This window comes from Lissotriton helveticus, chromosome 12, assembly GCF_964261635.1.
Source record: "Lissotriton helveticus chromosome 12, aLisHel1.1, whole genome shotgun sequence".
Lineage (NCBI taxonomy): Eukaryota > Metazoa > Chordata > Amphibia > Caudata > Salamandridae > Lissotriton > Lissotriton helveticus.
Window position 1 is genome coordinate 372,648,874 of NC_136073.1, and position 25,786 is coordinate 372,674,659.

Sequence of the window (25,786 nt, forward strand, 5' to 3'; positions counted from 1 at the left end):
GAAATCTTCATACGGAACCTATGCACCGGAATCCATACAAGTCCACCTTCCTAGCGGGGTTTTCGCATCGCCTCCCCAGGGTCTCAGGAGCAACGCATCGCTTGTTTTCCACCGCACCAGCTTCTGCTTTGGAACTTTGTCCCATTTAAAAGGTACTCCTGGCTAAACGTGATGCAACTGTGAACTTTTCACGCAACTGTGGATTATTTTATCGCAGCCTTAAGAACTCTTTTGCAACCATATTCTTGAACTGTGTACGTTGGATTTTTGTTGTTTTAGATTGAATACCTTTATTTTTCTAAACTGTTGTGGAGTCAGTTTGTGGTGTTTTCACTGTGTTAATGTGAGTGTTGGTACAAATACTTTACACATTGCTTTTGGATAAGCCTGACTGCTTGTGCCAAGCTACCAAGGGGGTGAGCAGAGGTTATCTAAAGAGTGTTTTCTCCTTACCCTAACGAGAAGCAAGGGTCCCTATTTGGACAGTGGTACCTACCTCTGCCAACTAGAGACCCCCAGTTCTAACACATTGATAATGCATTGTTGGAGAAAGCTAATGCTTCCTGGAATCCGAAAGCACTGATACGCCAATAGTGGAGGAAGATCATGTGTACCTCAACACTGATAAGGCCCTTCTGTGGTAAGGCCATACTGCTGAGGTCCTGTAGCAAAGAGGCGGTGCTGGTAAGGCAAGTTGGTCGGGCCTGGGATTCTCAAGGAATGAGAACACATCAGTTAAGAAGGTGGCACTGTTGATAGGCCTGGATGCTTTGGTGGATGGTGATGCTGTAATGCTGCAGTGTCGTACTTTGTTGTTGCTATAGTGGCTTTCTGCTGTGGGGTTGCCACTAGTGTGACTCTGAATTAATGCAGGCTGGTGCTAGTTTGGTGACAAGATAGTCAGATCTTAGAAATCTCCCTTGACTTGAATTGAACTTAGCTGTTGCACACACTCCAACTTACATCGGCACCAAGCAGTAGGCACTAGGAGTTTGGCAGAAACTCTCTGGCTGCAATGGTGTGGGTCTGACCGTTGATAGTGGTGTGACTATGTTCTTAGGCCAGGCTATATATGTACCACCCCACCCCCCACCTTCCCTCAGTAGTTCATGCTGTTCTGAGTTCGTCATTTCATTATTGTACCTCAAGTCAGAGCACATCACGTTTGTGCACGTCCCCACTGCTTTATTGGGGGGACTATGATGTATGGTCATTTAATGTCGGCTGTAGATGATGGTTCCCTGAACAGTGTCATGTATGTGCATTTTTGCATTGTGCTGAGGGGATTGCCAGGTAATCGTTCACGCAGCTCTCTGATGGATGTCACATGCGTTTTTCTGAGTCCCCAGATAGATCATGCAGTCTGTGTGTTCTCCTTTGTACTACCAGTCAAGTGTGTATTCAACTGTGTAGCCTTGGACTGTCATTTATGTGCATGTAATGTGCATGATTGATCGAGGTAACTATTACCGGCGATACTACGTGTCTCTCGGACCTCTTTCAAGTGCTCGCCATTCTTTTTCCCCAGCACCCCCCACCCCTCCAGGGGCGGCACCCTGAGGGATAGCCCTGGGCGCCACAAGCTCTAGTTACGCCTGTGGTTCACCCCACCCCCGAGAGCCTGTTGATTCAGGCCTCTACATCCCAGAGCGCATTCCTGACCGCTCCTCCTGATCGGGAATCAAAAAGGTACGATCAGCTTGGGAAGAAACTGCTCTCCTCCTTGAGTTTGGGGCTGCGGTCTGTCAACACCGCCTGCCTTTTGGGCCGTTACACCCACTCTCTGCGGAGGTGCTGCCACAGTGCCAGGAGGAGGCCCGGGCAAAGCTCGCCCAAGCCCTTGCGGAAGGCGGGATGCTGTACGCTGTTCTATACGGTGTGGACTCGACACAACGGACTTGCTGGGTAGGGCGATTGCAATGACGGTGGCGGTTCGCCGCCACGCCTGGCTGAGGTCCGCCAACTTTTCGGGGGATGTCCAGGCCGCCCTCCTGGACATGCCCTTTGATGGCCTCTTTGGCGACAAGGCGGATAGTGCGCTGGGGCGTTTCAAGGACTCCAGGGCTACGGCCAAGTCCTTGGGCCTAGGCCAACGCCAGCAAACTTCTGCGTTTTGCTCCTTTTGTGACCAAGGAAGGGGCGCCCCAAACGTCCAGCCAGCCACAGACCGCAGACCCAGGCTCAACGCTGTTGCGGACATGGTTACCGCTGTGGCGGTACCGGGGGACACCGGCAGGGTCAATCCACACCCGCCCCTGCAGCATCTGCCTTTAAGCCTTCCTAGTCCGGCATTTCAGGCCCATTCGTCACCAGTGGGGGGCAGGGTCAGCCATCACCTCCCCCACTGGCGTAACATCACGTCGGACAGGTGGGTGCTGCAAATTGTCCAAAGGGGCTACTCCCTCCCCTTCGAGGCGACCCCTCCAGTCATGCCACCGCCGTACCATCGCATGTCGGGGATCACTTGCAACTTCTGTGGGAGGAAGTTACGGCCCTCTTGGCCAAGGGGGCCATCAAGTGCGTTCCTGGGCCAGAAGTAGGACGTGGTTGTTATTCCCTCTACTTTCTTGTACCCAAGAAGGGCAAAGATGGCCTACGCCCTATCTTGGACCTGCAGAGCGTCAACAGCTTCCTCCGGAAGGAGAAGTTCAAGATGCTGACTTTGGCTCAGGTCCTAGCTGCCCTGGACCCAGAAGACTGGATGGTAGCGTTGGACTTGCAGGACGCGTATTACCACATGCCTGTCCTGCCGGCCCACCGGCGTTACCTGCGGTTCATGGTAGGCCACGAGCGCTTTCAGTTTACCGTGCTCCCCTTCGGCCTTACCAGTGCCCCGCGGGTGTTCACGAAAGTGATGGCGATGGTCACAGCTCATCTGCGCAGATTAGGGGTTTCAGTCTTCCCCTATCTCGACGATTGGTTGTTGAAGGCGGGCTCGCCCCAGACAGTCTTCTCCCACCTCCAGACTACGGCCGACCTCCTGCACTCGCTGGAAGCTCCTTTTCATCGGAGCAGTTCTGGACTCTTTGCAGTTTCGGGTTTATCCCCCCCGAACAGCGGGTTCAGGATATTCAGGCTCTGATTCCAATCTTTCAGCCTTTATCCCAAGTCTCGGTCAGGTTGACGCTGCGGCTCCTGGTGCTGATGGCCTCCTGCATCCTTCTGGTGCATCACACCAGGTGGCGGATGCGGGCTCTGCCGTGAGACCTGAAGTTTCAGTGGGCACAGCATCAGGGCAACCTGTCCGACCGCGTCCTGATCTCGGAGGGCACTGCAAGACAGTTGCAGTGGTGGCTCACAAACCGCGATTGGGTCAGCGGCAGATCTCTCTCCCTTCCCCAACCGGAGCATGTAGTGGTGACAGATGCGTCCCTCCTGGGATGGGGGGCCACATGGGAATGAGGGAGATCAGAGGCCTCTGGCCTCCGGCTGAGTTCCGGCTCCATATCAACCTTTTGGAGCTGCGGGCAATCCATTTTGCACTAAAGGCATTCCTTCCCTCTGTTCGGGGAAGTGTAGTGCAGGTGTTCACGGACATCACCACCGCCATGTGGTACTGCCACAAACAGGGCTGGGTGGGGTCGTGGACTCTTGGTCAGGAGGCTCTGCGCCTCTGGACATGGCTGGAATACCAGGGCGTCACCCTGGTGGTCAACACCTGGCAGGTTCCCTGAACGCCAGGGCGGACGAACTCAGCCACAGGTGAATGATGGATCACAAATGGCGTCTGAATTCGGACGTGGCGCAAGGTCACTTTCAGCAGTGGGGAAAGCCTTGGTTAGATCTGTTCGCCACCGAAGAGAACGTGCAATGTCATCAGTTCTGCGCGTTGGAATATCCAAGGCGGCCACTCGCTCGGAGAAGCTTTTCGTCGCGAGTGGAGCTGCGGTCTGTTTTACGCCTTTCTGCCTATACCACTTCTGCTGAAGTGCTGAAGAAGATCAGGCGAGACCGGGCCCAAGACCTCCTTGTGGCTCCGGACAGGGCACGAAGATACTGCTATCCAGAGCTACTCAGCATGTCAGTCGATCCCCCGATTTGTCTACCTCTTCAGGAGGACCTTTTGTTGCAGCAGCAGGGGACGGTCCTCCACCCAAACCTGTCAAGTCTCGAACTCCATGCGTGGAGATTGAGCGGCGACAGTTGAGGCTATTTTGACTTGCCTCCTGAAGTCTGTGATGTGATTCTGGCAGCCAGGCGTCCCTCCACCAAAACGGTATATGCCTGCAGGTGGAACAAATTTGTGGCATGGTGCACAGCAAAGGCCGTGGATTCACTCTCTGCCCCCCTTTCAGAGGTTCTCCTCTTCCTTCTTTCCCTTGCCCAGCAGGGCTCTGCTCTGGGCACTCTCAAGGGCTACCTCTCAGCCATTTCAGCCTTCTTAAGGCTTCCTGATCAGCCTTCTCTTTTCAAGTCCCCGGTTGTCAATAGATTCTTGAAAGGCATCGCATACATGTTTCCTCCTGTTCCCTTCGGATTGCCTCAGTGGGATTTGAATCTTGTTCTGACTTATCTGATGTGCGCTCCCTTTGAGCCACTTCATAACTGTCCTCTTAGTCTTCTGACTCTTAAAACTGCATTCCTGGTTGCCATCACCTCTACCAGGAGAGTGAGTGAGCTCCAGGCTCTATCTTTAAAACCTCCTTTCCTCTCTGTCCATCCGGACAAAGTTGTTCTGAGGACTCTTCCTTCTTTCTTGCCTAAGGTAGTCACAGCCTTTCACATCGGGCAGTCCATCACCTTGCCCACCTTCTTTCCGCCTCCGCATCCTTCGAAGGAGGAAGAAAGGCTCCACCGTCTGGACCCAAAATGTGCGCTCTCCTATCTAGATCGCACACGCCAGTTCCGGGTGGATGATCATCTCTTTGTTGGTTATGTGGGCGCTAAGAAGGGATGGGTGGTGCACAAGCGGACCATCTCTCGGTGGGTCGTCTTGTGCATCAAGGTTTGCTACTCCTTGGCGAAAAAGGAGGCTCCTGTTGGGCTGCGCACCCATTCCACTCTGGCCACGGCGGCTACTACTGCCCTGGGTCGGGAAGTCCCCTTGAAGGACATCTGTAAGGCAGCTACGTGGGCCTCGCTGCACACGTTTGCTAGACACTACTGCCTGGACAGCCAAGTCCGGATAGATGGCTTTTTCGGCTGTTCTGTTCTCCAAGACTTTCTGGTGTGATCTTGGTTCGCAGACCCACCACCGGGGTTAGTATTGCTGGGGTATCTATTCCAAGGTAAGGAATCGAACACTAACGTGTTTTTTTCAGATGCACAAGTTACTTAACTTCGGTAAAGATATATCTGTAAGAAACATTAGTTAGTGTTCGATTCCTTACCGCCCCACCCATCCTCCCCGTTCTGCGAACTGATATCTAGGTTTAAGGACATCCCTTTCAGGGCCCTATTTTCATGGCACCAATGTCGGTTTCTATCATGGCTCTGCGTTACTGACGCAGAAATCTATGTACAGAACTGATGTCAGCGCGCGAGGGCGGCGTCTAAGTACTCCGACGTCATCCCGGCGATCCTGGCGATCACGACGCCGACGACGGACAAGGAGCCTCAGATGACACCTAGCGACGCGCAGGGGTACTGCTGATGAAAGCTTTCCGGATCCAGTCTGACACCTGGGGATATTCTAAGGTAAGGAATCTAACACTAACTAATGTTTCTTACAGAGGTATCATTACCGAAGGTAAGTAACTTGTGCATCTGGTAGAGACAGGATCTAGCCGCAGTTTCCTTACGACCCACCCAACCTCCCTGCTCTGCTAACTGAGTTTTTGTGGGTCTCAATTATATTTGTTTTAAAAAACAAGACAACAAATAAATATGAAAATAAGGTAGAGAGAAGGGAAGTAAGATCCCTGTATTCATTACATATATGGATTCTCTCACTTGACGACTCAAGGTTGTTGTGAGGACATTCATATCCTGAACGATGGTTATGACTTTTATAGTTATTGACACTTTGATGTCTTTTGGTTTTTTGTCACACTGCTCAATACACAGCCTGTATTGGTGGCTCCCCTCTTCGAGTGCGGAAAATGGTCACAGAAGAAACTGATGTCAGCGGAACGACAAGGGAGTTATATGGACTCGGTCGACGTCCCTTCCAGTATACGACATTGATGCGAAGTTGCGCGTCGCCCTCTGCCGTCTCGTGGATGTGCTGTGAGAAAAAAAGTTTACAGATCCAGTCTCGCGCCTGGGGAGGATTCTAAAGAAGAGAATCTACGTCTAGATCCTGTCTTTACCAGATAAAGCATTACCAAAGTTAAGTCACTTCCTCTTCGCTTCTACGGATCACAAAACAGTATGCTGCCATCTCAACGCTCATGTTACGTAACTCCTGGCAAATGCAGTATCCTTTCACCACTATCATGGTTGCTCTTTGAGCACCCCATCCGTTCCGACAAGACCACAATCCATGAGATAGGCCTATGTTTTGGAGCACACACATGATTTGTGTTCTGCTATGGCAACAAAAATCCGCACCAAGGATCTAGAAATGATTGCATCTGGATCACTCATTGTGGCTAGTGGTACACATTAGTCACCATACAAGGGACTTTTCCAACCTGACACTCACCTTCTTGCCCCAAGGATCCAAAAGGGCTTACAGTTGGGCTTTTGTAATGGTTCTGCTGTCAGTGACGTCTGTGCCCCTCAAATTAACCACACTGCACCTTCCACTAACCATTAGTCTGGCTAACTAAGGGCTGCTTGTGCATCTTGCAGCAGGGCAGAATGTGCCTGGGAGAGGGTTCCGGATGGGTGTTACTCCTCCTTCCTTCTGTCGAAGAACAGAGGCCTTTTAGATCCCTATCTCAATGTATTCTTGAAGGACAAATTCAAGATGCTCACTCCAATCCTGGTCTTGTGTGCCGTTGACTCTGGAGACTGGATGGTGGCATTGGACCTGCAGGGGGCCTATTTCCATATTCCTCTCCTGCAGGCCCTTAAGTACTACCTCCAGTTTACACTAGGTCAGGAGCATTTTCAGTTTGCAGTGCTCCATTTTTGCCTTAAAAATGCCCTTTGGGTGTTTATGAAAGTGACTGCACTGGTCACAGCACACCTTTGAAGGTTCACATTACTAGTCTTCCCTACCTCTAAGATTGCTTGCTGAAGGCAGGCTCTCACCCCAAGCAGTTTTCTCTTTCAGACAATGGTGAACGTCCTCATGTTGTTTGGGTTCACTATCAATGTGCCTAAGTCACACCTGACTGCTTCACAGACTCCCGTTCATCGGTGCCATTTTGGATACAGTACAGCTTGGCGCCTTTCCTCTTGAAGGAGGAGTCATGGACATTCATGTTGTAATCCTGATGCTTCATCCTCTGTCTTGGACTTCATTGAGGATGACTCTGAGGCTACTGGGAATATTGGCCTCCTGTAGCCTGCTGGTGAACCATGCCAAATAGCATATTCTGGCTTTGCAGTGTGGGACATGGAGTTCCAGTTGGTGGAACACTCAAAAGGTATCGGTTGTATTTTATCCAGATTTCGGGGAGACTGCAAAAGACCTGCAGTGGTGGCTGATAGAATGAGATTAGGTCAGTGGAAGGCCACTTTCCATAACCTACCCAGATTTGACAGTGGTAATGGATGCACTGCTGTTGGGTTGGGAAGGGTTTTGGAGAGAGGTGATGAGATGCCCCAGGTCTTCAGTGGTAGAGTGACTCAACATCAACTAGTTGAAAGTAAGGGTGATTTGCTTGGTGCTGAAGGCCTTACTGCCCACCATTAGAGTAAAGTAGGTGTAGGTGCCCATGAACTACACCACTGCCCATGTGGTCATGCCACAAGCAGGTTGGGGTCGTCTTGTGCCAGGAGGCTCTGTACTTCTGGAGGTGGCTGGACCAAAAGGACATTTTTCTAATGGTGAACCACCTGGCGGAATCTCTAAACATCTAGGCAGTTGAATCTTTAGTGGATCATAAATGTCAGTTACACACGGATGTGGCTCTGGGCGTCTTCCATTAAGGGGGAGAATCCTGGCTTGATCTTGTAATCACTGCCGATAACATTAATTGTCTTCATTTAGGTGCATTAGAGTTCCCAAGAAGGCTTTGTATCGGAGACTTGCTTTCTCTAGATTGGAGATTGGATTTCTTTCTGCCACAGCCTCTTCTACCCAGAGTTGTGAAGGTCAGGAATGGTCAGTCACAGTTCATCCTATTGGCATCTGATTCACCCAGGAGTGTGTGGTACCTGGAACTCCAGGGCATGAGCACCTGTCCTTTGATCACGCTGCTGCTTCAGTAGGGTCCTTTGTTGCAGCAGCAGGGCCGGCTACTGAACAGGGACTGCACAATTTGCTCCCTGTTCTTGGAGATTGAGCAGCAGCAGATGAGCTCTTTTGACCTTCTACTTGAGATCATTGTTTTCTTTTGGGAGGCAAATCAGTTTCACGCCAGTCATGAGGGCAAATCTGTGACTTGGTGCTGCACCTGCCAAATTGCCCACTGCAAGCCAAGTTGTCTGAAGTAATCTTTGTCTTGCCCCCTGGCTCAGAAAGGTTGTTCTTTGTGCATTGTTAAAGGTTAGTTGTCAGCTCTTGCAGTTTTATTTTTCAATGTGCATGTCAATTCATTATATGCTTTTCATAAATAGTAAATCTAATCAAGCACACTTATTAAAATTGTGCAGTTGACCTAGAAAGAAACAAAGTATAGTAAAATAAACAAAAACATATCACTTTCATCCCTCAGAGTAGTTAAGTCAGAGTATCACTACATACAAATTAGCCAAGCAGTGTTGGTGTGACTCAGTTTACTCAAAACAATCACAGTTTGCCACAGCTCTTGTAGCCCAGCATAATCACCCCGCCTATGACCTCTCTACCTCCCCCACGACCTTGAGCCTTCATATAGTTCAAATGATTCAAGAGAGACACTTATGTGACTGGTGGAAAGCAATTCCAAACATACAGTTAAAAATAGATTGCTGGTCCAGGAGTTGATAGATAATGTGCTCATGAGATTCTACTGTAAACATGTCTTGAAGCCAGTTGTGTGGGCGTGGCTAGTTGCTTAGGCCACATGAGGGCAATCCTACAACCTTGGGGAGCATTTGGGGCCAGCGACGCCTTACTTACCGGCTGCCTGTGTGTGTGGTTCCCCGCCGCCGCAACCCAACGCGGCTGCCGAGCGGGAACTACACTACCCAGAAGCCTCTGGGGCGCCGCCTTCTTCCCTCACCGGACTTCCGCGCCTGGAGGCGCTTAAATCACAGCTGCCCCTCCGGCGGAGCGGGGCAATCCTACAACCTTGGGGAGCATTTGGGGCCAGCGACGCCTTACTTACCGGCTGCCTGTGTGTGTGGTTCCCCGCCGCCGCAACCCAACGCGGCTGCCGAGCGGGAACTACACTACCCAGAAGCCTCTGGGGCGCCGCCTTCTTCCCTCACCGGACTTCCGCGCCTGGAGGCGCTTAAATCACAGCTGCCCCTCCGGCGGAGCGGGGCAATCCTACAACCTTGGGGAGCATTTGGGGCCAGCGACGCCTTACTTACCGGCTGCCTGTGTGTGTGGTTCCCCGCCGCCGCAACGCAACGCGGCTGCCGAGCGGGAACTACACTACCCAGAAGCCTCTGGGGCACCGCCTTCTTCCCTCACCGGACTTCCGCGCCTGGAGGCGCTTAAATCACAGCTGCCCCTCCGGCGGAGCGGGGCAATCCTACAACCTTGGGAAGCATTTGGGGCCAGCGACGCCTTACTTACCGGCTGCCTGTGTGTGTGGTTCCCCGCCGCCGCAACCCAACGCGGCTGCCGAGCGGCAACTACACTACCCAGAAGCCTCTGGGGCGCCGCCTTCTTCCCTCACCGGACTTCCGCGCCTGGAGGCGCTTAAATCACAGCTGCCCCTCCCGCATCGCGGGAGAGCGCGGGGCCGCGCCGGGCTAAGCCCGGGCAAAGGGCGGGCCCTCTGTGGCCGGAGGAGGACGGGACGGGTGTAGCCCTCTAACGTCTTCAATATAAGGTACCTGACATTTTGACTCTGTGCTTGGGTAATTGCACTAAGGACTAAGATTTATGGAACAAACTGCATAATATATGGATCGGAGAAAAGAACATATTACCTATTAGTAATCTGTTGTGACTTGATTTACGGACTGTGTGACTACGTACAACTTGCCCTAGGTACTCGGGTACTTGTTAACTGAATCCTGTAGTGTCCAACAAGCTCATATATTTTGAATCCACTACGTGACAACATCAGTTCCTTATTACCTATTGTCAACATGTCCCCAAGGGGGAGTCGTAGCAGAACTGCAGGTGCTGGGGGAAGTAGCAAAACTAGCAAAACTGGCCCTATTGACAACTTTATAATTAAGGCCAATGATGCTATAAATCAGGGTATATCTCTTTTGGAACGCAGGGTCTCACAAGATCTTGCCCATGCCAAACGCTCCTCCCTGGGACTTATTGCTTCCGCAACCACTCCTATCCAGGTTTTGCCTACTAATATTAGACCTTTATTAAATGCGTGTGTTGATATTCATACCATCCCAAACGAAGTAAATCTATCTGCCTCTATTCCCCTGATAGACTCCGACACAGACATCAGTATGGACTTAGAGAAGACTCCTGACCTACATATGACCCCTTCCCCTGAAATTATATCAGTAGAAAATACCAGGGCATTAAGGGGTAGACGTGAGGGTGCTATCCAGAAATTACAACAAAACCAAAATGCATCTAAGTCTAAACCCTTAAAGGTCAGTAAACATGTCCTGCCCCAAAATCAAGGGGAAGATACAAACTCTAATCCCAACTTAAACATAAGTAGGACTAAGGAGACTACTAAAGATTATGAGGTTGAAGAAAAAGAAAAGGAGCAGCAGGATGGGATAGTAGTAAAGGATGGTAAAACAATTGACCACACTGAAATAGTAAATGATTACATGCTGGCAAAACTGGGTGAACTTCTTAGTATTTACCTATCCCCCATTGAAAGCAGGCTCACCCGGATAGAAAAGCAACTAGCGGAACTAATTACCCCCATTAAGAGTTTATCTAAAATAACCTCTGCAAATGATGTAATTAAACCTACTTCCACCAAAACAGTAGGTCCTGATCCTAATATCTCCCAAGTATCATCCACAAATGCAGTTATTCTACCCAAACCAGCCCTAGTACCACCGAAGGGGATAAGTGTTAGCCAACCAATAGCTAATTGTAACAAGGTAGCCTCAGTTATAAGGAAGGATCACAATACAAAACAGATAAGTGTGCCTACGGTAGGCCAGCCTCCGAATTCCGGAGGTGCCTCCACCCTGGTCCAACCGTCACAAAAAGCATCTAGACAGGCCCCTTCCCGCATTAATTTACCACCAGAATGCGGGGCTTATGTCCTTGTTCTAGTTAATGTTTCCAAATTAAGGAAGGACCAAGAAGAAACCCCCTCATCTCTCAAAAACAAAACCCTACATTGGTTAATTGCAAACTGCAATTTCCCTATAGAAGGTGCAAGGGAGATTATTAATACTCAGAGGGTGGGTTGGATAGGCCCACTTAGAAAAAAGTTTGAGGGGGACTGTGTTACAATTAATTTTAAGAACCCACAGTGGGCAGAGAAAACATTAGCAAGTGCCCCATCACCCTCAACTCGGGAATTTAACACCACACTCCTTCCATTAGGCTATTTTTATAGACATTTGATACCCCAGAAACAAGTCATGGAGAGCCACCCCACTACCTCTTATCAAGATTTGAATTTTGGTGCAAGATTCAAATCACCGCTCTTCTTACGAAATCAGGATTTCGGCCATTTGAATGGTCATAATAATTGGCGGAACCAGATCCCAATGTTAGTACCCCCTTCCCACTCTCCGCATCACTTTCAATTCTCAAACATGCACCAATACAATTATAGAGATAGGTCTTATCCTGCCCCTGACCTCCATCAGTTTCAACCGATAACTGAAGTAAGGTCAACATTCAACATTCCCACTTATAATCGTTTTGAATATTTTTCCAACCTAGACGACCAGGATTGACTGAATATAATGCCTAAAGCAGACATCGATAGCCAAGTTAAAGTCAGTACACAAGAGGGATATCCAGCTTTAGCTGCAGACTCCCAGGTTTTGAATGGCACCTTAGAAACCATGGAATTGATGCCCGCTTATTGCAATCAACCTGTCGTTGTTAATACCACATTTGAAAAAGTAGGGAGCATTAGCACTAGGGTCAGGCCAGGCAACCATCGTAACATCCATGGGTTATCAATCCTAAGTTGGAATGTTGCAGGATTGGAATCTAAACTATCAGATCCTGCATGGATTGAGATAATTAATGATGCAGATATTCTTATGTTCCAGGAAACATGGGCTGTTGGTAATTTGTATATAGAGGGCTATCACTGTTTCAGCATAACATCGCCCAAACCGAGTTCTGGCAGAGCAGTGGGTGGCCTCTTTGTTGGGATCAAGATTCTTGCAGGCGGTACAATTAGAAACCTGCAGAACGATGGTCCTGATAATTCCAACATTCAGATTCTTGAATATAAGTTGAAGTCAAAGACCACAGTTTATTTAATTAATTTTTATAATAATGACTTTTATCATGTACCGAACAAGAACTTTTTGGCATTATCCAAGGTTTTAAGTAAATTGGAATGTTCCCTTTCAGTAGACAATAAGTCAGGTATTTTAATAGGGGGTGATTTCAACGCAAAACTAGCAGTGAGTGTTGGATCTGTTAATCAAACCTATTCTGATCCAGCAGAGCGTAGGGGTTCTGAATTGTCCAAATTACTCACTGAATTTGATTTAGATGATGCCTTGAGAATAGGACATAAATCTGATTCCCCTTATGCTCCAACGTATATTGGCGCGCACAGTAGCTCCACCATTGACTATGTATTTACGTCACCACTGTTAACAGATTGTATTGTAAAAACTTTTGTGGTACAAACACCCCTCAGTGACCACAATCCATTGGTTGTAATCTTGGATCTTGCTCCAAGTCCGATTTTTGCGAATTTAAATGGTGCAAGGGACATTACTCCATCAATTGATGGCCTTCGGTTAAAATGGAGGGGAGTGGATTGTGAGGCTATTTTAACAAAAGTACAATTGCTATATCCGTATCTGATTGACTCTTGTAAATCTCCAAGTGAAAATCATGACCAACTAATTGCTGATTTTGAAGTTTTGTGCTCAACTATCAAAACTCTTTGGTCTGTTCCACTACCCAAGGAAGGTAAAGAGCCAAGGTGGTTCGACTCGGCATGTTCCTTGGCAAATAGAGAATTAAGAAAGGCTCTCTCTATTAAACCAAGGTGTAAAGCCACCGTTCAACTAGCCAGGAAAAACTATAAAGCCAAAATATCAGAACGGAAGGCTAATTTACTTTCCGATCAATGGGACTCCTTGGTAATCAGTGCAAACTTGGGCGGCAGCGGCCCATTTTGGTCAGCTGTCAGAAAAACAAGGGAAATGGGAAAGAAACGTACCCAAATCAGCTGTAATATAACAAGCGCAGCATGGGAGACCCATTTTTCTAGTATTTATGCAGCCCCCACAGAGGAGTATTCTCCACCTACTCTTGGTCAATCAGGTGGTCTACTAATCCTAGATCATGAAGTTAAAACAGCTATAAAAGAGAGTCTGGGAAATAAGGCACCTGGACCAGATGGTCTTCCCATTGATATTATCAAATATGATGTTGACTTGTGGACACCTATATTTCTCAATATTTTTAATAGTCTCCCAAAAATAGCCATGCCGACTACTTGGGCAACTAGCATTATTGTCCCTATCTACAAAAAGGGAGATAGGTCTGACCCTGCGAATTATCGCCCTATCTCCCTTTTGGACAATACTTTAAAAGTATTGGGCCGTATAATTTTCCACAGAATACTGGAATGGGCAACTGACACTGACTTTTTAGATCCGTGTCAGATGGGGTTCTGTAGTGGGGTAGGAACAGTGGAGCAATGCTTAAACTTAAAACTGATAATCGATAAATATAGTGTTGCCCGCTCCTCCCCCACCTATCTCGCATTTATGGATCTCTCATCCGCTTTTGATCTTGTTAATAGATCAAAGCTTTGGTCCATCCTTTCAACCAACGGCCTTGATAACACTCTTGTAAATTTTTTAGCCTATCTCCATACTGACCTGAAAGCACGGGTACGTATCGGGATGGGTGGTGAGGTATCAGGAGCCATTGACATAGGGAGGGGGGTGAGACAGGGGTGCGTTTTAGCGCCCCTGTTGTTCATCATTTATATTAACGGTTTATCCACCTGCCTGAAAAAAGTTACTACAGATGTCCCAGTCATTTTAGGGAAACCACTTCCAGTGCTTTTATATGCAGACGATGCGGTGCTTATGGCCCGCACTCCTAACGCTCTTCGTCTGCTTGTACATAGTTTTGTTAAGTTCATGGAGGATCTGGATTTAAAGGTAAATTTTAAAAAATCTTTTATTATGTCCTGTGGCCCTGGCAAAAGGAAACTCAATACCATACAGTTAGGCACAGACAAATTGGGATCTGTTCCTAAGTTCCCATATTTAGGGTTGGTTTTCGCTGCGAACGGCTCGTGGAGTGGGCATTTGGCCCACGCCACGAGCAAGTTCTCGAAAGCCAACAACTCTGTTTTGAGCCTCCCACGCCCAAAGAAAATAGGTGCCACTAGGGCTATTTTAAAGATTTTTAAATTGCAGTGTGCACCTGTTGCCACATATGGAGCAGAGGTATGGGGATCGAGAAACAGCCTCTGCATCCAAAGGGAGGAAAATCGCTTCTGCAGAAAGGTGTTGGGTGCACCAATTTCCTCATCTAATTTTATCTGTCACAGCGAACTAAATCTTCCACACATAAGTGATTTTATTAGCGCAAGACCTGCACTTTTCTGGATTAGAATCTGGAGGAATGATGCTGCTGCTCTTACTCAAAATATTATAAAGGACTGTTTAAGCAGTGACCACGGAATGAGGATTCCATGGTTGTCTGAAGTTTTTAAATCACTAAATGAAGTTGACAGAGGCACTTTGTTTACCGATCCTACGACTATAGAATTAAAGGATAAAGTGGAGGTCAAGAATGCGCTATGTGCACTTTACAACAGTGAAAGGCTTAGAAGCGAATCACAAAAATCAACTGTAATGAAATACATAGGCAATGGACTGTGTGGACAGACTTTGCCGCCCTATCTCTCCCTGCCTATGACCAGCTGGAAGAGATCATTGCTGTTTCGTTTAAGGGCAGGCACTGTAAAATTTATGTTGTCCTTTCCACTAGGGTACTGTCATAGCGCCGATTCTATTTTATGTCCCTGTGATGGCGTGAGTATTCAGGATGATTTGCACTTTTTATTTTTCTGTAAATTTTATCTTGTATTCATCAAATGGTTTTTAACTCCGTATTTTAAAAAATCCAGACCACTGACTCTTAAAGATTCATATAGTATGTTGATTGCTTTGGATAGTGATGAACTAACTTTCCGTGCCAGTTCTTTTTTAAGATTGGCCATACGAGCACGTAAGACGATGGAAAATCCCTGAGTAAAGTAATCAGTTTTATTTGTGTCATCATGGAAATGTAGCATATTGTTCTGAAATATATTGTATTGTCACTGTATGGAATGGAATGTCATATGTCTTATTTTTATTCATTATTTGTATGTACATATATTATCATGGTTTGTTGATGTTATGATCGGTACTTTTATGAATTTTAAGAAATTCGAATAAAGGTCTTTTGAACTTGAACTTGAGTACGCACATTTTGGCTACTGCTAAAGTAGTTTGCATCCATTGCTTCAGATGCAGCCAAGGCAGGGAGAGCCCTAGGTCCAGTGAGTGTGCGAGGAGGACGCGAGGAAGACGCCGGCTGCTCTCGGCTCAGCTCACCAGCACCGGCACCAGATTTCCAGCTTTCAGCTCCCAGCTTGCTGCCCCCCGCAATTCCCACACAGCGGGGGGATTAACGCTTCATCACCCGGAGCTGATAAGCTGCTGAGCCGAGGCACCGCCGCCCCTGAGGAGTCTTGGAGCGAACGGCTCGGCGGGAGCCTGCGTCTCCCTGCGCCGAGAGATCTAAAAGAGCCGCGAACGAGTAAAGGGCTGGCAGAAGGCAGAAGCGGACCATTCCCCGGCCCCCCGATAAAGCCAACAAAGCCGACAATCCAGCAAGCCACCCAACACGTGCCGGTGCAGGCCATTGGTTGCCAGCACAGCCCAGCCCCTGGTCTCTGACCCTTGTCCCGGCCCCGGCTTGGTTTCGGCCTCATCTGCGGAGCAGCGTGCAGCACAAAGCTGCCTACCGGAACACGAGAATATCGAGAATTTTGAGGAGAGGAGCATCGGAGGCGTAAGGCAGGCATAAGGCGGAGGAGCGGAGGAGGAGTTGCATTCCCCACATGTGGGAACAGAGAGCAGAGAGCCTCTGTGAGCCGCTGTGAGCCGAGGCGGACGCACATGGGAGCAGGCAGTCGGCTGAGGTGAGCTATTCCACCAGACTACCCTTCTACCACTCTATCACTCGCCATCACGCTGCTGCCCAACCCCCCCTGGCGCTCCATCATTCATTCTGCTACCTGTTTCCTGCCCTCCAGCAGCCCAAAAGGAGCAAAGCCCCAAGCCTAACGCCAACTGTAACTTCATCTAGCCCTACGAGACCTGACCAGACGCCACCTCACCACCCGTTTAAGGGGGCAAGAGTGCCAAACACGGGGTGGAAGTACGGGCGAAGAGCACCCACTGAAGAGGGCCCCCTCGCAAGTGAAAGAAGAAGTGCAGCATCCCCTCTGCTTGGCAGAAATCAGCTACCAGGGACACAATATTTGGGAAACAGCTTAAATTCAATTAAACTCTTAAGTGTACCACTAGAGACGGTCCTTGCCTGTCTCCGTTAGAGCGCTGTCGCTCTAAGATAGCTAGCCCGGACATCACACTCTGCAAGCTCGACCAAGGCCGAGGCCGCCATGGAGGACTGAATAGCGGCGAATAGCTGAGTAGCAGCTGCTACCGCCTTGGAAGCAAACCGGCGAGATTGTTTTACACTTTGAACTTCAGTTCTTACTTTATTCCCTTTTCGCACATCTAGTGTACCCTCAATATGAGGACCAGAAACTCATACCTGACCCAACTTCAGGAGAGGCCGCGGCCTCACAAATCAGCAGGGAGACAAAAAGCCAAACTACTCTATCCACCGGGACGAGGGAGTCTCAATCTAGGGCCAGGGCCCAAGGACGGTGAGCAAACGGGAGCAATTGCAGCCACCTCTCTTCAACCGGAAGCAGCGGCAGCGGTATCAGCACCCCCATTAGGGGTGACCTCCAGCACAGCCAACGCCACGACCCGTAAGCTCAACCCTAGTGCCACAAAATCAACCCCCGGGACAGACGGGAATAGAGATATAAGAGAATTTCTGTATCACACACCATCTACAATAAGCGAACCCAGCGGGGCTCTGAACTCTCAACCGACCCGATGTTTGGGAAAACTAACTGGGGACATAGATACGCCTATGGAGGATGGGAAAACCCCAAGCCCCACTGCTCCTTGGCGGTCAGCCATTCCACTCTCACCCAAAATAATCTTTCTACAAGGGGGAAGACCTCCAGAATTTCCGACATTAAACACGGCCCTACCCAGACCCACCAACACAAGCTCAGTTATTTTGCCACCCTCACGGCTGGAAGATCGCAAATCGAGCCCCATTTTATTTATTTATTTAGTGTGTTTTATATAGCACGCAGCTACCCCAACGTGGTGTCCCGGCGCTTCAGCAGCTGTGCAGGATCTTACTCGATTGAGGGGAAACGTTAACAGAAGAGGAGAGTTTTTAGAGCTCTACGGAAGGGTATTTCATCTTTTATTATACGAACAGAAACAGGCAGTTTGTTCCATAGGGCAGAAGCGTTGACCTGAAAAGTTTTGCCCCCTGAACGAGCTCTTTTGTATCTAGGAGTAGACAGCAAGTGTTGAGAGCTAGAACGGAGACTCCTAGCATTGCTATAGGGCTGGAGACAGGAGGACAGATAGACGCATCCGTTACCCCTGAGTGAACAATGGGCTAGGGTAAGAGCCTTAAATTCGGCTCTTCTTTGGATCGGTAGCCAATGCAGTGCCCGTCGGTGGGGAGAAATGTGCTCTCGCAGAGAGATACTACAAACCAACCGAACTGCTGCGTTTTGGACTATCTGAAGCCTATCTAAGAGGCCAGAAGCCAGCCCCAAGTAAAGACCATTCGCATAATCCAAATGCGAGGTGATGAGGGCCTGAACAATCGTTTTCCTGGTGTTGGAGGGGAGAAAATAATAAATTTCTTAATCATCCTAATCCTCAAAAAGCAGGAGAAGGACACTGATTGAACTTGATTTTTAAAAGAAAGGGTGGTGTCCCATCTAACCCCCAAGTTTCTAACTGATTCCTTCGGGAGGGGGGCAGAGCTTAGGGCGAGTGGCCACCAGAGGTTAGAATCCAATGGTGATGGCTGATGAAAGAATAAGACCTCCGTTTTTCCTGCATTAAGTCGGAGGAAATTATCATCCATCCACTGAGCAATCTTACGAAGACAGTTATTTAATGGGTCAAAGGTGGTTGCTATAGGGATATCATCATAGGCAAACAGGAGTTGAATATCGTCTGCATATGAGATGACCTTAATTCCCAGCTCCGAGATAAGTTCTGCAAGTGGGGAAAAGTACACGTTAAATAATAAAGGACTCAGTGCCGAGCCCGGAGGGACTCCCCATTTTAATGGGCGATGATTGGACATGAAAGGGGGTGTAGACACTGCCTGTGTCCGATTGGTAAGAAAGGAGGACAACCAATCCAGAGCCTTTCCTTAAATGCCCTTAGACCTAAGGCGGTCAATCAGGACAGGGTGAGAGACGGTGTCAAAAGCTGCCGATAAATCGAGCAGCACCAACACCGCTCTTGAACCCCCGTCCAGTTTCCACCATACGGAATTGGCCATTTCAATCAGTGCCGACTCGGTAATATGGCCCATCCTGAATCCATGCTGGGAAGTGTGGAGAAGGCCATGGGTCTCAAGAAAACCAGCAAGTTGTTGGTGTGCTAGTTTTTCTAGCACCTTGGCAGGGGCAGGTAGTAATGATATAGGCCTGTAGTTAGCAGGTTCATCAGGGTCTGCATTGGCTTTTTTGAGGATGGGGACGAGGAGGGCATGTTTCCAGGCATCCGGAAAGAGTCCGGATCTCAGGGACTCGTTCCACATATCATTAAGTAGAGGATTTAAACGGGGAGCCAATTGTTTGTATTGTTTAGCAGGCCACGGATCGAGAGGAGAGCCTGATCTGCATTTAGACAACTCTGTTAAAGAGCGATCTAAGGGAATTTCCTCAAAGGCTGAAAAGACCGGTGTAAGGTCTGAAGGGATATCTGATTTTTCAACAGTGACAGAGTTAGAGCTACTCGGGAAAAAGTCGTAGATTGTAGCAATTTTTTCCTCAAAATAGTCAGAGAGGCGATGACAGAGGGCCTGAGATGTCTGCTGAACACGTTTAAGGGCAACTGGGTCTGAAAAAGACTTAACTGTATTGACAATCTCTCTAGATGATCCATGGGCCTCATTAATTTTCTCTTCTAAGAAGATTCTTTTATGATTTATAATGTTCTTACGGTAGTCCTTAAGGGCAGTTTTATATTTCAGCTTACAGTCAGGAGAGTAGGACAATCTCCAGCGCCGCTCTAAAATTTTGCAGGCAGATTTACACTTGCGTAGCTCATCCAAATACCAGGGTGATGAGGGGGCAGCTCGGTATATTTTTATGGGCCTGATAGGGGCGAGGGAGTCAATAGCGGAGGATACCCAATTGTTAAAGAAGTTAATCGGGAATCTAAATCCGGGGCATCCCATGGGGCAGCAGCCGAAAGGCATGCGGACATACTGTCAACGGTGACCTTACTCCAGTTACGGCCCGTAGTCTTGGCCGGAACGGGAGGTTTGTCCTGGCGGTCAAAGGAAAAAGTAAAAGGAATAAAAAAATTGTCCGACCAAGCTACAGGATAAGGATCCCCTATGGTAATTTCATTGAGGTTTGAGCAAATGAGGTCCAAAGTGTGGCCAGCTCTATGGGTGGGATGAGAAATCAGCTGACTTAACCCTCCGTCCTTGAGCATAGCAAGGAAGTTAAGGCAGGTAGTGTCTAATGCGTCCTCCGCATGGAGGTTAAGATCCCCCAATAAAGTAAAATTTGCATAGCGGAGGCTAGCCTGAAGAATAAAGTCCAGGAAAGTAGATAAATAAGAGACCTTCGACTTAGGGGGGCGATAGACTAGGAATCCTGAAAACGATGTATTCGCCGAAAGCTGGATGCAAAAGGGGAGTCCTTCAATAAGTTCAATTTGTGAATACGGGTAAGAGGAAATGGTCCAGTGCGACCTAAAAACAATCGCAATGCCACCACCGGGATTAAGGCTCTGTCTATTAACACATAAAATGTTATAATTTGGAATGGCTAAAGATATAGCAGGATTAGATTCATCTCCCAGCTACGTTTCCGTCAAAAAAAGGAGGTCCCATTTATTGTCCACCAGTGATTGAAAAATATCTAAAGAATGTTTCACCAAAGAGCGGCAATTAATTAGGCCCGCTTTGAGAGTTAAATTATTAGGAATTCCGAGGACGGGAGTGTAGGAAAGGGCAGGGAGTCTGCTGATTAACAATATCATGATCCTGACAACACGGACTGCAAAGGTTGGGAAAGGTAGAGAGATCTGCTTGCATAGAGAGGGAGATGGCACAGAAGGTAGGCTTCAATAAAAGTAAAGTCTCCTTACTAAGAGTGATGACCTCAGGAGAAGAAAGTCCATCAAAATATGCAGCCGCAGTCGCGTTCAGGTCGCGGACGGTCGCGTCCGCTGCGCGGAGGAGAGTCCATCCCCTTATATACTGGCCACTCGAATGAGTGGAGATGCTTTCCCCACCCAAGATGGCCACCGCACTTCTGCCTGCCCGGGAGAGGATCTCCCCAGCCCCAAAATCGGCTGCAAAGGAAGTAGGAAGCAGGGCAGTGCGGGGGTAAGTGAGCAAAAGTCACTGGTTGAATCGTTTCAGGTAAAAAACGTTTTCCGATTTTTAAAAAATGAATATTAAAACATTAGCAGCAGGGAATCAAAGTGCTTCGAAATTCAAGCAGAAAAAGTAAAAGAATGAACCACAACCTCCCGGCTTCCGCCTCAGGAGGGACTCACAAACACAAACAGCTAGGGCCCCATAACAAATGGAAAGACTGTGGCCCATGAAATCAACAGGTCCCACGAAGACACTGGAGCCAAAACTCCCAGACTCCCCGCTACCCCACAAAATCAACCCGCGAACCTGACAAAACCCTGTATCCAGGTACAAGATAAAGAGGCGCAACCTTCAAGCCCGAAGAGAGGAGGGGCGGATAAGGACGAAAGGCCTCCTCCGATTGCAAATCATTTAACATTGATCCATGAGGCCCTCATCTCAATAGCAAATGCAGCAATAATGCATGCAGACAAGCTTGATGCCCAAATTAACATCTTATAAATAGTCATGGGGTTGATTTCCGGGATAGACTCCAAACTGGACCACCTGAACTCATTAATACATACTGCTCAATTTAGAAAAACTACCAAACATAATGAGCACATTAATTGAGGACCTCAAGACTGAAGCTAGCAAGTACCAGAAGACATCAGCCGTACAGCAAATCGCAGATGCGCCTTTCAATACAAAACACAAAATAAACTCACTAACTGTCGGCACAGATGGCCCCCAAGAAGTGAAGAATCTGGCCATTGGGCCTTCGGAGACTGAAACAGAACCCAGCCCCACTCGCGATATTAACCAGGAAACTGACCACACACTTAAACTGGCTTCCCCAGAAACTCAGAATTTATCTAGAAAAAACAAGAAAAAAACTAAGAGAACTCAATAAGCAGAGAAGAAACAATCCTTACTCTAATAGCACAATCAGGCACTGGCTACTGCCTGCTAACCAGACGATTGCCGCTCACACTGACACCCAAAAGGCGATCTGCCCCCTAGGCACTGATAAAACGAAAGGAAAAACCGCGGAAGCGCTGGAAGTCACAAAACCCACAGCTGACCCGGCACCGAATGAACAAAAACAAGCGCCGGACCCACAAGGACACTATTTCGGGGAAACAACTCCGGCCTCACCAAGTGATCGCGAAGCCTGTCTTGAAAGCCATCTGCCTCGCGAAAAACCAAAGACAATAATTGGAGGAATGACCCAAGTGCCTCAAGACATTAAAAACACCACCAACCCTCTTATAATGCCGGAACAAGTCCTGAGTGTACCCCAATGCACCCTTGAATCTAACTTGGAGTCCAACGGGAACTGGGCCATGAACCCCATGCCACCCAGCCCGAGGAAGAGGTGTGGCGCCGCGGCCAGGGCGACTGACGCTGGAATCTGGGGACCACGGTTCGATCCCCGGCTCCGGCGGCAGGTTAGCCCAGCACCATGTGACTCTGGGCAATAGCTCGCTTAATCTTCCCGACGGCCCCCCAGCGCCTAGAGACCCTTACGGGTGATTGTGCGCTTTACAAATGTGGACTTTTACCTATTCAGATGACCTCACAGCAGACAATATGTTTACTAAATCAGGGCCCAGTATGCCTGACTAACACGGCAAACGCAATCGTCACCCGCACAAAGGCCGTAACAACAAAGGGTGCTCTTCCCGATTACAATTCAACCCACACAACCCCCCAGGAACGGAAAATATGCTATACCCCAAATACGCCTCACAGGGCAAGTGGGACATTCTCAATCGCAGCAATCTTCTAACACTCTGTGCAAACATCCCCGGCCTGGAAGGGATAAAAACCACGGACATCGAGACTGTCTCCTTTCTTAGCTCAGACTGCTACGAGCCAAACGAGACCACAGAGCTTACTTTTACCAGTACAAGCATGGCAGAGGTCCTGAAGAGAAACCGCCCGCTACTGGAAAGTTGGAGCATAACAATAAAAACCCAGCAGCATTAAAGTACCCCTCAATTTTAAAAACGTGCTACTCTGACTGGCATGGACATGCGGGAACCAACTACTGGGAGGAACCCAAGCATGAACGCCCCGCCTGACCGCACTCCACACGTGGGGTCCATTCTCCAGGGGAGCAAAGGTGGCACGCACACAGGCCTAACTAATGAAACCACCATTAAAATAACAACTAATCCGGGCCAGGGAAAACGCTCCTGCTCAATCAGGGGGTGCGCGAGTAAAGACTGGTCGTGGCTGCCACAAGCTTTAAACTCCAGCTCCTAACATCCACCCCCTTGGAAAATAGGGTCGAATTCAGCATTGCTCGACAACCGGCCCGAACACTCGCACAAATCAACCACCGACCATCAAGAGATTGAATATCTTGACCTGGAATGTTGCTGGGATTACAAAGCTTCTCCAAAACCACGCTGCAGTAACTTTTCTGGAAACGGCAGACATAATCTGCATACAAGAAACTTGGGAGACAAAATCGTCATCAATAAGAGGATATGCAGAATGTGGCAAACCAGCCACAAAGACGAACTCATTTGGAAGGCCTTCAAGAGGGATAGCCATTTACATCAAGCTTTCGCTGAACCTTGAATTTACGGAAATAAAAGACTTACCAAATATGTTCTTGGCGGGCATCCTGAAAGGTCCTTATTCGCTCAACGGGCCACGCCCAATCCTGGTAATTAACATCTACCACAACCCGCATGGGCTTACAGCTAAGGACATCCTGCCCACATTATTAAATCAGCTCTAAGCTCTGTTACTACAACATCCTTTATTAGACTGCATCATCCTTGGCGACCTCAATATGCACAATATAGGGATTACTGCCAAACAAAATCACCACTCTGGAGCCACCAACGCACTGAATACTTTATTAAAATCTTACAATCTGGCAACAGCTCACTCTGTCCTCTTAAAGAACAAACCTTGGGCTTTTATTGCCCCAACATACAACAATCAAACAACGATTGATTATATTATTTTAAGTGACAAACTACAATCCCTGATGTCAAATTATGCAGTGCACCAGCGAAATGAAAGTGATCACGCTGCTCTAATCCTCACTCTGACTCTGATATCAGAAATTTGTCATAGGATACATTGCATTAGGGCCCCAAACGGCAATGAATTGTCAAAGCTTCCTAGAAGAATGAAATGGGGGCCAGTACCAATCGCCACGTCCAACAAATGGACAAACACTTGGGCAGGTTGGCCACCGAGCTCCCATAAGTGGGGGGCAATAATAAAAGAATGGGATAAAACCGCTGGGAACTTAGCATCTCTACTTCGAGGTGATAGCGCACACATAAACCGCAGGCACCCACCACTGTCATTTGGCGTCAACCAATCAATAAAAGATAGCGCCAAACACCTGAACGCAAAACGAAAAGCACACCGGAAAAGTGGCACAGCTTCAGACAAAAAACTTCTACAAGAAGCAGCAAAAAGCCACTCAAATAACGAGTGGGCCGTGAAACGCGAATATTGCGAGGGACAATGGCTGAAGATCTTAGACCGTGTAAATCGCAAGAGTTTTGGAGCTACATAAACAACCTAACCCAAGGGAAAAACCATAGAGAAAACTCCCTCGATGCAGGGACCTGGGTTGCCTACTTCAAAGCCTTGTATAAAGAAGAAATAACCGGACCTCACTCAAACAAAGTAGGCGCAGAAAGGGAAGAGTTAGATCTTACTGCACATTCGAAGGCTGCTCCCGGAAAATTTCTAGTATCCAAAATCTTTAAAAAAAAAATCAGACAAAATGGGGCACCAGGCCCCAATGGCCTCCCGGGCTCTTTGTTGAAGGCGAATATATAATTTTGGTCTGAAAATCTGACCCACTTATATACTGAATGCTGGCTCCTGGGGGACGTCCCAGACTCCTGGAGAGGGTCGCTTCTGCACCCAATACATAAAAAAGGGCCTAAATCGGACCCGTCCAACTATCGCCTGATTTCCCTCCTGGACATCGAGGGCAAGGCCTACGCGAGCACCATCTTGGCAGACTTAGCAAATTGGGCAAGCACAGAAGGACTCCTGCCCCGTTCCCAAACAGGATTCAGACCTGGGGCCTCCACCGTGAACAATATAACTGCACTCTCTTATCTAGCCCACCAAGCACGGATGCGCAAAAGTCTCCCCCTCTTCGCTTGCTTTATCGACTACTCAGCAGCGTTTGATGGGGTTGACCGCGCAATTCTTTGGAAGAAGCTGAAACTCTGGAACATCAACCCAGCCCTGCTGAAAGCAATTCAGTTGCTGTACCAAAGAACGTGGGTCAGAATCAAGCTCTCAAGCAACTCCGCATCAGAGAAGATCGAAACGGACCGTGGCTTAAAACAAGGGTGCGTTTTAGCTGTTTAATTTATACACAGCAGACATGGATCAAGCCTTGACTGGCGCAGCCTTAGCCACACCAAGAATCGGGGGCATTAAAATTCAGTTCATGCAATATGCCGACGACCTGGTACTCCTGGACCATACAAAAATTGGCCTACAAAAGGCGCTATCTGCCCTGGCAATTTACAACAACAAAAACAGGCTGGTGGCCAATGCAGCCAAATCCAAAATCGCCATCTTTGGGCACTATCCAAAAAAACCTAGCTAAATGGAGGCTCGGCCACTTGACACTGGGTTGCACGCAGCAATACAATTACTTGGGTGTTTGGTACCATGAATCGGGGCTACCCGGTGTTCACCTAAGGAAAATCCAACTTAAAGGGAAAGCAATCACCTATGCCATTTGCAAACTACAAGCTTCCCTACATAGCCCCTCTACAACGGCTATTCAAAGAGTACTAAAGG

General features: G+C 48.3%; 1 protein-coding gene across 4 annotated transcripts in view; it reads left to right on the forward strand.

The window, feature by feature from the left end:
* TDRD12 (tudor domain containing 12) overlaps positions 1-25,786 on the forward strand; it is a 3,388,409-nt gene that overhangs the window by 1,839,675 nt on the left and 1,522,948 nt on the right. The window lies entirely within an intron of this gene.